Consider the following 13,272-nt stretch of genomic DNA (forward strand, 5'->3'; position numbering starts at 1 on the left):
CACAATGAGAGGGAAAATGTCATTAATATGCCTGGAAGCCTTCATATCTTCAAGATGAATGTTAACCCAAAACTCTAAGCAAACAATTTCGGCTGTGGTTACAAAAGGAATATTTATGAGAGCTAAATTCAGCTGACATAGCAAAGGGTGTTGAAAACAATACTATTTGTGTTATGCATAAATTAATGTTCAATCGCAACTTAAGAGATGTGAATCCAGGCTCAGATGTCCTTGAATGCTGGGATGAACAGTTCCGAATTCAGCTGCATGTGTGTGCTGTGTTCACCTCCTGTTTCCATTCTTACAAAGAGTTCCAGAGGAAAATAAACTATTGTTTTGATATAACCTCCATGTTCAACAGAGTTAATAGACTTTACTGCAAACACAAACTTGACACTGTCACACACTGCCATGAGTAAACAGGTGGTGGTGTGACCAGAACCATGCCTGGCCACCTTCATCTGCTCAGCATTAATTCTTCCTCACTTCACCAAGTAATGAATCGAGGATCATCAACATAGCCGAGGCTATCCGTGTCTCTGTCTCTCTCCCCGTGGTGAAGGTGTTCCCCTCCACACATTCAGAGTCAACAGCGGCACGCGCTTAGCGTCTTTGATCGATAGATACATTGACACACGTATTGTTGGTTCTTTCAGTAAAGTCACGTAGATAGAAAATAAAAATAACAGATTAAATTTAATAAGATAAAGACCATTTGTGTTGCGATCGAAACGTCGTGGGTTTATTACTTTATTTAAAAAAAAATATTTTTCATTTATTTTTGTTATTTTATTTTCTATCTACGCGACTTTACCGAAAGAACCAAGAATATTAATTCCTGCAGTCACCAAAGTTTTAAGTCAAAACATTCACACACGTTGACAAAGCCTCACCTTGTGTTGTTGTGGGCAGGTCGCTTCTGATAACAAGAGCGGTATAGCAGCTCAAGCGGGCTTGGCCTGCTAACAAAAGAAAATAAAAACTGCGTGAATATTTACAATAAAACAAAGTTACAAAGTGGCGAGCCGGGTGAAGACAAATTAAACTTAAGAGAGATAATTAAAGTGAATGCAATCAGGCGAGGGCAGGAGGCAAGGCCCCGCGTGGCTAGGCCCCGCGTTGTAAAGTTCCAACCTGGACATCGATTCCCATGCTCGCTGCTACTCAACTGACATCCCTACGAGAGAGAGAGGCTCTACCTTGGTAAACAACAACAACAACAACCACCACCACCACCACAACGATGAGAATTTCTCACCCTGGATTTCAGTGCAAGTGCGCACACGGCAGCTTCCTGTTACCTCGCGACAGCAGGAAGTAGTATGACGTCACTTCCCTCCCACGAGCGGCTCTGTAACTGAATAAATTATATTTTGATTTAAAGCTTTCGTGACTGCAGTAATTCATATTCTTAGTTTTTTCGGTAAAGTCAACGTGACTTTACCGAAAAAACTAAGATTATGAATAAATTATGTTAATAAGGCCGGCCCATATGTCGAGGGATGGGGGAGTGGGCGCTGAACCCGTCGCAATAAACTCGCGACGGCTTTAACGGACACATTATGTTAATGAGCCACCAGTCACTGGGCGTAGCTTTGCCCAAATAAGGATTGTCACTGGAACGATATCGGCAGTGACCCAAGTGGAGGTGACGTCACGCTCAAGAGGGCGGTGGACGCGGGAGGGTTGAATACCTTGGTGACATGACGTCACTAGCGAGGTTCACATCACCCTGGCGTTTCACGTCGATGAGGTAATTAAGAGTGGTGACGTCACAGAGTTGAAGACTAAGTTGATTTATATTCATTTTACATTGCTCCCTCCCTTTGGTGTGTGAGCTCAGCAACAACAACGTGGACATTATTGTGTATACACTGTGTGTGTGTGTACACTGTGTGTGTGTACACTGTGTGTTTGTACACTGTGTCCATGTGTGTATACACTGTGTGTATGTACACTCTGTGTTTCACTGTGTGTGTACACTATGTGTATAAACTGTGTCACTGTGTCACTGTGTGTCACTGTGCCTGGCACAAACGTTGTGGTGACGTCACCACCACTTAGTGGCGAATGGCGGTTGTTGTGTCACTGTGTGTACACTGTGTGTGTGTACACTCTGTGTGTGTACACTGTGTACCCTGTGTGTACACTATGTGTGTACACTGTATGTGTACAGTGTGTGTACACTGTGTGTACACTGTGTGTGTACACTGTGTGTGTACCCTGTGTGTGTACACTGTGTGTGCACTGTGTGTGTGTGTACACTGTGTGTACACTGTGTATACACTGTGTGTACACTGTCTGTGTACAGTGTGTGTACACTGTGTGTACACTGTGTATAAACTGTGTGTGTACATTGTGTGTGTACACTGTGTGTGTGTACACTGTGTGTGTGTACACTGTGTGTACACACTGTGTGTACACTGTGTGTATACACTGTGTGTGTGTACACTGTGTGTGTACACTGTGTGTGTGTACACTGTGTGTGTCCGCATTGAACCGAACCCCGGCAAGGCCATCTACTTAATGACGAGAGAAAATTCACACGAAATGTCCTTTTCAATGAAGTCTTCCAGATGTAAATTGATACAAGCTTTTAATGAAGAAATAAAATAATCTAATTCAAAACACAACACAATTCAAAGATGTTTCATTTTAAAAATTCAAAATGGAGCATGGGGTGCTTGCGTGAATGCGCCCTTCGTGTGCAAATGTTGTGACTTTCCTGGCCTGAAGGCCGTCAATGTGTTGGACCATTAAATGGTGCACAGCGTCTCAACAACAGCAGTGGGGTTTGCTTCAACCGATAGGTAACGAACATCCAGACGTGAATCAGCAAGGTGCATTTCTAGTCCCAGTTAGACAAAATCTACGCCAACACGTAAGACAAAACTACAATTCGTGTTGTAGAGAATGTATCTCCTATACGTGTAACTTTTAAGTGGTATGCCTTGTAACTGATGAATGATCCGAGTGTGCTACCTATTTCAAAGACAATGAGTTGCTCCAGATGCTTCGTGGAACACAAAAGTACCTTTTGACCTGTATCACAAGAACAACGGGTCTCACCCGAGTTCTCTGTACAGGTTACTTCCAAACAGACACACACACTTTGTCCTAACATCACTTATTCAATGTTTGACCCTTACAGATCAAATGTTACAAGTATGCACAAAACCAGACAAGTATACATTCTAAATTATTGACAGGCATATTAACAAAATTCGATTACTGCAGTGAAATATACTGCATCACGTTACATCGTATTAACAAGAAGCTTTGAATTTTTTTTTTTGCACAGTGTGCTTCACAGTGAATGTCAAACATACTATTGTCATTCAAAACGAGTAGGCCATTGCATGCTGGCGTCTGAGTGAAATTGTAGCAAATTCTAAACATTACCTACAAACTACACAACTGAGATGACACATCAATCATCGCCCCCTACTGACAGGCTCTTGTCCACATGCAGGCCGGTGCAGGGCCACCACCTTGTGCCACCCAGGGGCAGCTGCTACTTGGGGATGCTCTTCGAGTGTTTCAGAAGAGGTACGACACAAAACTCCGAGTTGCTGAGGCGATTAAGCAAGCACCATGTAAAAGCAATTGCTATAACATAGTGAATTCTTGGGAGCTTATTGGCTCTTGCTCCTGGTTAGAGATCTACCCAACCCACGGGCCCACAAAGTGCTCAACTTCACATTACTGTCATTAAAGGCCTGTGACAAAGGTGCATCTATTGTAGCGACATCGTCCCTGGCTTACACATCTACCGGGTCTCCACTTGACTTTGTATGGTCTAGGAGCAAGTCCACCCACACCTCCACTTCCACAAACTGCTGGGAGTTGCCTCACTCTGCCTCAGTCAGAATTCTCCTCCTGCTTCACGTTGCCTTCATCAATGTAAAGGTCCCATTCTGGAGATGAATCTTCATCTTCACATTTTACCTTCACTTCGTCGCTCATCACTTCTTCACATTTCACCTTTACCTCTCCATATTTCACCTTGATACCTTTAAAAGTGTCCAAGCTGGGATTTTTGTCCGGTTCTTGTTTCAGGAGGGATGGGCTCATTGCGGCACTTTGACTTTCACAAGCTGATTTCAGACTCCACTCCTTGTGGATCTTCTGATGCTTCTGTGTTCTCTGGTGTACTTGAAGATTTGATGAATCTGCAAACGGCTTCCCGCACAGAGTACACTTGAAGGGTTTCTCTCCCGTGTGTGTTCTCTGGTGTTTTACAAGATCAGATGAATGTGCAAACGCCTTCATGCACACACTGCACTTGAAGGGTTTCTCTCCTGTGTGTGTTCTCTGGTGTACTTTAAGATGTGATGACTGTGCAAACGCAATCCCGCACAGAATGCACCTGAAGGGTTTCTCTCCTGTGTGTGTTCTCTGGTGTACTTTAAGATGTGATGACTGTGCAAACGCAATCCCGCACAGAATGCACCTGAAGGGTTTCTCTCCTGTGTGTGTTTTCTCGTGTTTTTTAAGAGAAGATGACCGTGAAAATGCCTTCTCACACACAGTGCACTGGAAGGGTTTCTCTCCTGTGTGAGTTCTCTGGTGCTGTGTCAAGTTTTCAGTCCGGTCCGTGCTGTATGCACGCTGGTCGCATTGTTGACTTGTCGTACCAAGCTGCTGCCTTTGCTCCATGAAACCAATTCTGCAGAGGAAGCGTCAGCTGCAGAGAGAAAAAAATAATATCCACGCCATTTACAAGTCAGTTTCGAGGCACAGAGGAATGCATATTACACAGTAACACGTGACTTACACATCTATACTTATTACTATATTCATGATGTAGTGAAAACGTTTCCCAAATTCATCACAATGACAGGGGAAATGTCATAAATATACCTGGAAGCCTTCATATCTGCAAAATGAATGTTAACCCAAAACTCCGAGCACACAATTTCGGCTGTCTGACTACAAAGGAATATTTATGAAAGCTAAATTCGGCTGACATAGCAAAGGGTGTTGAAAACAATACTATTTGTGTTATGCAGAAATGCATAAATTAATGTTCAATCGCAACTCAGGTGTGAATCCAGGCTCATATGTCCTTGAATGCTGGGGATGAACAGTTCCGACTTCAGCTGCATGTGTGTGCTGTGTTCACATCGTGTTTCCATTCTTAGTAAGAGTTCCAGAGGAAAACAAAAATCAACTATTGTTTTGATATAACCTCCGTGTTCAACAGAGTAAACAGACTTTACTTCAAACACAAACTTGACACTGTCACACACTGCCATGAGTAAACAGGTGGTGGTGTGACCAGCACCATGCCTGGCCACCTTCATCTGCTCAGCATTAATTCTTCCTCACTCCACCAAGTAATGAATCGAGGATCAATCAACATAGCCGAGGCTATCCGTGTCTGTGTCTCTCTCTCTCCCCGTGGTGAAGGTGTTCCCCTCCACACATTCAGAGTCAACAGCGGCACGCGCTTAGCGTCTTTGACCGATAGACACATTGACACACGTATTGTTGGTTCTTTCAGTAAAGTCACATAGATAGAAAATAAAAATAACAGATTAAATTCAATAAGATAAAGACCACTTGTGTTGCGATCGAAACGTCGTGGGTTTTTTGCTTTATTTTCAATTTTTTATTTTATTGTTATTTTAATTTTATTTTCTATCTACGTGACTTTACCGAAAGAACCAAGAATATTAATTCCTGCAGTCACCAAAGTTTTAAGTCAAAACATTCACACACGTTGACAAAGCCTCACCTTGTGTTGTTGTGGGCAGGTCGCTTCTGATAACAAGAGCGGTATAGCAGCTCAAGCGGGCTTGGCCTGGTAACAAAAGAACGAAAATAAAAACTGCGTGAATATTTACAATAAAACAAAGTTACAAAGTGGCGAGCCGGGTGAAGACAAATTGAACTTAAGCGAGATAATTAAAGTAAATGCAATCAGGCAAGGGCAGGAGGCAAGGCCCCGCGTGGCTAGGCCCCGCGTTGTAAAGTTCCAACCTGGACATCGATTCCCATGCTCGTTGCTACTCAATTGACATCCCTACGAGAGAGAGAGGCTCTACCTTGGTAAACAACAACAACAACAACCACCACCACAACAACCACCACCACAACGCTGAGAATTTCTCATCTCGGATTTCAGTGCAAGCGCACAAACGGCAACTTCCTGTTACCTCGCGACAGCAGGAAGTAGTATGACGTCACTTCCCTCCCAAGAGCGGCTCTACAACTGAATAAATTATGTTAATGAGGCCGGCCCATAAGTGGAGGGACAGGGGCGTGGGCGCTGAACCCGTCGCAATAAACTCGCGACGGCTTTAACGGACACATTATGTTAATGAGCCGCCAGTCACTGGGCGTGATGAGTACTAGGTGCCTCGTTGAATGTATATGCTCTGACTTTAACATAGCTATTTCTGTGACCAGTTACAAGCTAATCACTCAGCTATTTCAATGCTAAATTCGATGCTAATTCCTTTATCAAGGGGTACCTCTGCGGATGTGTATACTTTAACTTAGCTATTTCAATGAGCCATTTCAATGCCAAATTATATGCTAATTCCTTTGTCAAGGCGCTTGGTCTTTTTCTTCTCACACAGCTTAAAGGTCGTGATCTAAGCGTGGCTTCTTCCACTCCAGCGCTGTCCTCCAGACAGTCTCGTCCCTTCACCTGATGAAGGCCGCTTGTGTTGTGGCCGAAACGTCGTGATTTTGTTAATTTTTTATTTTATTTTCACCTACGTGACTTTACCCAATAGAACCAAAGAGTATGGATCCTAGCAGTCACGAAAGCTTTAAATCTAGAATTTACCCAATAGAACCAAAGAGTACTGGGCGTAGCTTTGCCCAAATAAGGATTGCCACTGGAACGATATCGACAGTGACCCAAGCGGAGGTGACGTCACGCTCAAGAGCGCGGTGGGCGGGGTTGGGGTGAATACCTTGGTGACATGACGTCACTAGCGAGGTACACCTCCCCCTGGCGTTTCACGCCGATGAGGTAATGCAGAGTGGTGACGTCACAGGGTTGGAGTTTAAGTTGATTTAGATTCATTTTCCATTGCTCCCTCCCTTGGGTGCGTGGGCTCAGCAACGTGGACATTATTGTGTATACACTGTGTGTACACTGTGTGTGTGTACACTGTGTGTGTGTACACTATGTGTGTGTACACTGTGTCGCTGTGTGTGTCACTGTGTGTCACTGTGTGTGTACACTGTGTGTGTACAGTGTGTGTACACTGTGTGTACGTATATACATTGTGTGTGTACACTGTGTGTGTGTACACTGTGTGTCACTGTGTATACACTGCGTTTGTATACACTGTGTGTGTATACACTGTGTGTGTCACTGTGTGTCACTGTGTGTAGCTGTGTGTGTCACTGTCACTGTGTGTGTGTCACTGTGCCTGGCACAAGCGTCGTGGTGACGTCACCACCACTTAGTGGCGAATGGCGGTTGTTACGTCACTGTGTCACTGTGTATGTCACTGTGTCACTTGTGTGTACACTGTGTGTGTACACTGTGTGTCACTGTGTGTGCACACTATGTGTGTCACTGTGTCACTGTCACTGTGTGTGTACACTGTGTGTGTGTGTACACTGTGTATACACTGTCACTGTGTGTACACTCTGTGTATACACTGTGTCACTGTGTGTCGCTGTGTGTGTCACTGTGTCACTGTGTGTGTGTCACTGTGCCTGGCACAAGCGTCGTGGTGACGTCACCGCCACTTAGTGGCGAATGGCGGTTGTTGTTGTGTCACTGTGTCAGTGTGTGTCACTGAGTGTGTACACTGTGTGTGTGTACACTGTGTCACTGTGTGTCACTGTGTGTGTACACTGTGTGTGTCACTGTGTGTGTACACTGTGTATACACTGTGTGTATACACTGTGTATGTACCCTGTTTGTGTCCACATTGAACCTAACCCCCGGCAAGGCCATTTACTTAATGACGAGAGAAAATTCACACGAAATGTACTTTTCAATGAAGTCTTCCAGATGTAAATTGATACAAGCTTTTAATGAGTAAATAAAATCATCTAATTCAAAACAACACAATTCGAAGATGTTTCATTTTAAAACTTCAAAACGGAGCATGGGGTACTTGCGTGAATGCGTCCTTCGTGTGCAAATGTTGTGACTTTCCTGGCCTGAAGGCCGTCAATGTGTTGGACCATTATTGGTGCACAGCGTCTCAACAATAGCAGTGGGGTTTGCTTCAACCGATAGGTCCGAACATCCAGACGTTAATCAGCAAAGAGCATTTCTAGTCCCAGTTAGACAAAATCTACGTCAACACGTAAGACAAAACTACAATTCGTGTTGTAGGGAATGTACCTCCTCCTATACGTGTAACTTTCAAGTGGTATGCCTTGTAACTGATGAATGATCCGAGCGTGCTCCCTATTTCAAAGACGATGAGTTGCTCGAGAGGCAGACACTTCGTGAAACACAAAAGTACCCTTTGACCTGTATCACAAGAACAACGGGTCTCACCCGAGTGATCTGTACAGGTTACTTCCAAACACACACACACACTTTGTCCTAACATCACTTAATCTAGATTTGAACACTTAATCAATGTTTGACACTCATAGAAAAATGTTACATGTACACACACAATCAGACAAGTATTCATTCTTAATTATTGACAAGCATATTAACAAAATTTAATTACTGCAGTGAAATATCCTGCATCAGGTTACATCGTATGAACAAGAAGCTATTTTTAAAAATGCGCACCATCTGCTTAACAGTGTATGTACATATTCTTGGTTCTTTCGGTAAAGTCACGTAGAAGGGAAACAATAAAATAATCAAAATATAAAACAATAAAATTCTCACTGCAGTCGAAACGTCGTGAGAATTCTGTTGTTTTATATTTTTATTATTTTATTGTTTCCCTTCTACGTGGCTTTACCAAAAGAACGAAGAATATGAATCCCTGCAGTCACGAAAGCTTTAAATCAAAAGTGTATGTACACCGTACTATTGTTGCGTCATTCAAAATGAGTAGGCCGTTGCATGCTGGCGTCTTGGTCAAAATGTATCAAATTCTAAACATTACGCTACAAATAATAGATCACGGCACTTCGATGGCAACACAAGCAATCATCATCAGGTGGGACAAGCACAGCAGCAATAATAAGAAACTGCTGGAGTAGGCGCCTACTACTTCAGCAGTTTCTCTTGCTGTGGTTGTCCCACCTGATGACGATTGCTTGTGTTGTGATCTAAACGCCGTGATCTGTTATGTTTCTACCCACGTGGTGACTTTACCGAAAGAACTCAAGAGTGTGGATTCCTGCAGCCACGAAAGCTTCGAATCAAGATTACCTACAAACTACACAACTGAGATGACGCATCAATCATCGCCCCCTACTGATAGGTTCTTGTCGACATGCAGGCTGGTGCAGGGCCACCACCTTGTGCCACACAGGGGCAGCTGCTACTTGGGGATGCTCTTCGAGTGTTTCAGACGAGGTACGACACAAATCTCCGTGTTGCTGAGGCGGTTAAGGAAGCACCGTGTAAATGCAATTATTATTATAACATAGTGAATGCTTGGGAGCTTATTGTCTCTCGCTCCTGGTTACAGATCTACCCAACCCACGGGCCCACAAAGTGTCCAACTTCACGTTCTTGTCATTAAAGGCCTATGACAAAGGTGCATCTATTGGAGCGACATCATCTCAAGCTTACACATCTACCGGGTCTCCACTTGACTTTGTATTGTCTAGGAGCAAGTCCACCCACACCTCCACTTCCACAAACTGCTGGGAGTTGCCTCGCTCTGCCTCAGTCAGAATTCTCCTCATGCTTCACGTTGCCTCCATCGATGTGAAGGTCCCATTTTGGAGTTGAATCTTCATCTTCACATTTTACCTTCACTTCTTCCCTCTTCACCATCACCTCTTCATATTTCACCTCGATACCTTTAAAAGTGTCCAAGCTGGGATTTTCTTCCGGTTCGTGTTTCATGAGGGATGGGCTCATTGCGGCACTTTGACTTTCACAAACCGATTTCAGACTCCACTCCTTGTGGATCTTCTGATGCTTTTGTGTTCTCTGGTGTACTTGAAGATTTGATGAATTTGCAAATGCCTTCCCAGACACACTGCACTTGAAGGGTTTCTCTCCCGTGTGTGTTCTCTGGTGTGTTTTAAGAGCAGATGAATCTGAAAATGTCTTCCCACACACAGTGCATTTGAAGGGTTTCTCTCCCGTGTGTGTTCTCTGGTGTCTTTGAAGATGAGACGAATCTGAAAATGCTTTCCCACACACACTGTTCTTGAAGGGTTTCTCTCCCGTGTGTGTTCTCTGGTGTGTTTTAAGAGCAAATGAACCTGAAAATGTCTTCCGACACACACTGCACCTGGAGGGTTTCTCTCCCGTGTGTGTTCTCTGGTGTTTTTTAAGAGTAGATGAATATGAAAATGTCCTCCCACACACACTGCACTTGAAGGGTTTCTCTCCCGTGTGTGTTCTCTGGTGTCTTTGAAGAGTAGATGAATCTGAAAATGTCTTCCCACACACAGTGCACTTGAAGGGTTTCTCTCCCGTGTGTGTTCTCTGGTGTTTTTTAAGAGTAGATGAATCTGAAAATGTCCTCCCACACACACTGCACCTGAAGGGTTTCTCTCCCGTGTGTGTTCTCTGGTGTGTTTTAAGAGTAGATGAATCTGAAAAAGTCTTCCCACACACAGGGCATTTGAAGGGTTTCTCTCCCGTGTGTGTTCTCTGGTGTTTTTTAAGAGCAAATGACTGTGAAAATGCCTTTCCACACACACTGCACTTGAAGGGTTTCTCTCCGGTGTGTGTTCTCTGGTGTGTTTCAGGGGCAAATGAATCTGAAAATGTCTTCCCACACATACTGCACTTGAAGGGTTTCTCTCCCGTGTGTGTTCTCTGGTGTCTTTGAAGATGAAATGAATCTGAAAATGCCTTCCCACACACACTGCACTTGAAGGGGTTCTCTCCCGTGTGTGTTCTCTGGTGTTTTTTAAGAGTAGATGAATCTGAAAATGTCTTCCCACACACAGTGCACTTGAAGGGTTTCTCTCCGGTGTGTGTTCTCTGGTGTGTTTTAAGAGCAGATGAATCTGAAAATGTCTTCCCACACACACTGCACCTGAAGGGTTTCTCTCCCGTGTGTGTTCTCTGGTGTGTTTTAAGAGCAAATGAATCTGAAAATGTCTTCCCACACACACTGCACTTGAAGGGTTTCTCGCCCGTGTGTGTTCTCTGGTGTCTTTGAAGATGAGATGAATCTGAAAATGCCTACCCACACACACTGCACTTGAAGGGTTTCTCTCCCGTGTGTGTTCTGTGGTGTGTTTTAAGAGCAAATGAATCTGAAAATGTCTTCCCACACACACTGCACTTGAAGGGTTTCTCGCCCGTGTGTGTTCTCTGGTGTCTCTGAAGATGAGATGAATCTGAAAATGCCTTCCCACACACACTGCACTTGAAGGGTTTCTCTACCGTGTGTATTCTCTGGTGTCTTTGAAGAGTAGATGAATCTGAAAATGCCTTCCCACACACACTGCACTTGAAAGGTTTCTCTCCCGTGTGTGTTCTCTGGTGTACTTTAAGAGCAGATGACTGTGAAAATGCCTTCCCACACACAGTGCACCTGAAGGGTTTCTCTCCCGTGTGTGTTCTCTGGTGGGTCTCAAGAACTGATGGCCATGCAAATGCTTTGTCACACACAGTGCACTTAAAGGGTTTCTCTCCTGTGTGAGTTCTCTGGTGCTGTGTCAAATTTCCAGTCCGATCCGTGCTGTATGCACGCCGGTCGCATTGTTGACTTGTCGTACCGAGCTGCTGTGCTGAGGGCCTTTGCTCCATCAGACCAGCCTCAGCTGCAGACAGAAAATAAGAATATCCACACCATCTACACGTCAGTATCGAGCCATGGAGGAATTAATATATACAGTCACACGTGACTTACACGTCTATATTCATTCATATATTCATGACTAGCTGTACTACCCGGCTTCGCCCGGGACTTGGATCCCCACGTCCGGTCGCCTTTGTCTCCCCAGTGGCGATGTTCACACCACAACAGTTACTCGTTTGAGGCTGATTCGACCTAGGGGAGGCCCAGAAGCGGTTCAAATAATCATCACCGGTGGTGGCCGTGAACAGGAATCAAACTCGGGTCGCCGGGTTCGTAGCGTAGCGCTAACCGATACACTACAATGCATTACGCTTCCACACACACACACACAGACACACACACAGACACACACAGATACACACACACAGACACACACACAAACAGACACACACACAGACACAGATACACACACACAGACACACACAGACAACAACAACAACCGCCATTCGCCACTAAGTGGCGGTGACGTCACCACGACGCTTGTGCCAGGCTATGTGCACCCTGAGGCCACGTGAAGTGTCGAACGCCCGCTGGCAGGAGGTCACGGGGCAGACCCAGGTGCCATGGGTCGACTGACTGAGATGACTGGCTGATGCACCACCTGTGCCCCCTACTGTGCCAACCTGCTGTGCTTTCGCCACCCGGCGCTTCGCTCGTTGTTCTGAGCGTCGCTCCTCCGCCCTCCGTTGTTGTTGGAGGGCGACTGCCTCCAACTGCCCAGTAGCATCCTTCACGAGCCTCCTCCACAGAGGCCGATCTTGGCACCGCTGGTACCAGTCATCGGCGAGTCCACTCAGCTCCACGTCCTCCTGTACCACATCACTCCATCTCTTCTCTAGCCCGTGCCGCGCCTGCCTAGCCCCCTCAATCCGGCCAAACAAAAGCTGTTTCGGCATGCGGTGGCTGTGCATGCGGGCTACATGACCCAGCCATCGCAGCCTTGCCTGCCGGAGGAGCTCACCGATGGGACCCTGCCCAGATCTTTCAAGGATTTGTGAGCTCCTCACACAATCCAGTCTGGTTAAACCCAGGATGGATCGTAGGCAGGCCAGCCTAAATGTTTCTAACCGGCGAAGATGTTCCATTAGGGGGGTCCACGTTTCGCAAGCGTAGAGAAGGGAGGGAATGACCGTGGCCGAGAAGACCTGAAGCTTAGTGCGGAGCGACAGACCAGGTAGCTTCCACACAGCGTTACGCAACCGATGAAAAGATATTGCCGCTCGACTGATTCGGAGTGAGACCTCTGCTGTTAAACTGGAGCCAGTCATAAGTACACTGCCCAGGTATGGGAAACTCTCCACTCTCTCCACAACTGCCCCATCACCGATTGGGAGTTGTGGGGGTGGAGTGTCCGATGGTACAAAATACCCAGGCAGGTGCT

At 45.4% G+C, this 13,272-nt stretch overlaps 1 pseudogene; it reads right to left on the reverse strand.

Annotated features, from left to right (window-relative positions):
- Window positions 1-74: 74 nt before the first annotated feature.
- LOC142920161 (uncharacterized) lies at window positions 75-11,839 on the reverse strand (annotated as a pseudogene).
- Between the last annotated feature and the right edge of the window lie 1,433 nt (window positions 11,840-13,272).

This window comes from Petromyzon marinus, unplaced genomic scaffold, assembly GCF_048934315.1.
Source record: "Petromyzon marinus isolate PM22_M1 ecotype Great Lakes invasive population unplaced genomic scaffold, UKy_Petmar_22M1.pri1.0 PM_G_Scaffold_7, whole genome shotgun sequence".
Classification (NCBI taxonomy): domain Eukaryota; kingdom Metazoa; phylum Chordata; class Hyperoartia; order Petromyzontiformes; family Petromyzontidae; genus Petromyzon; species Petromyzon marinus.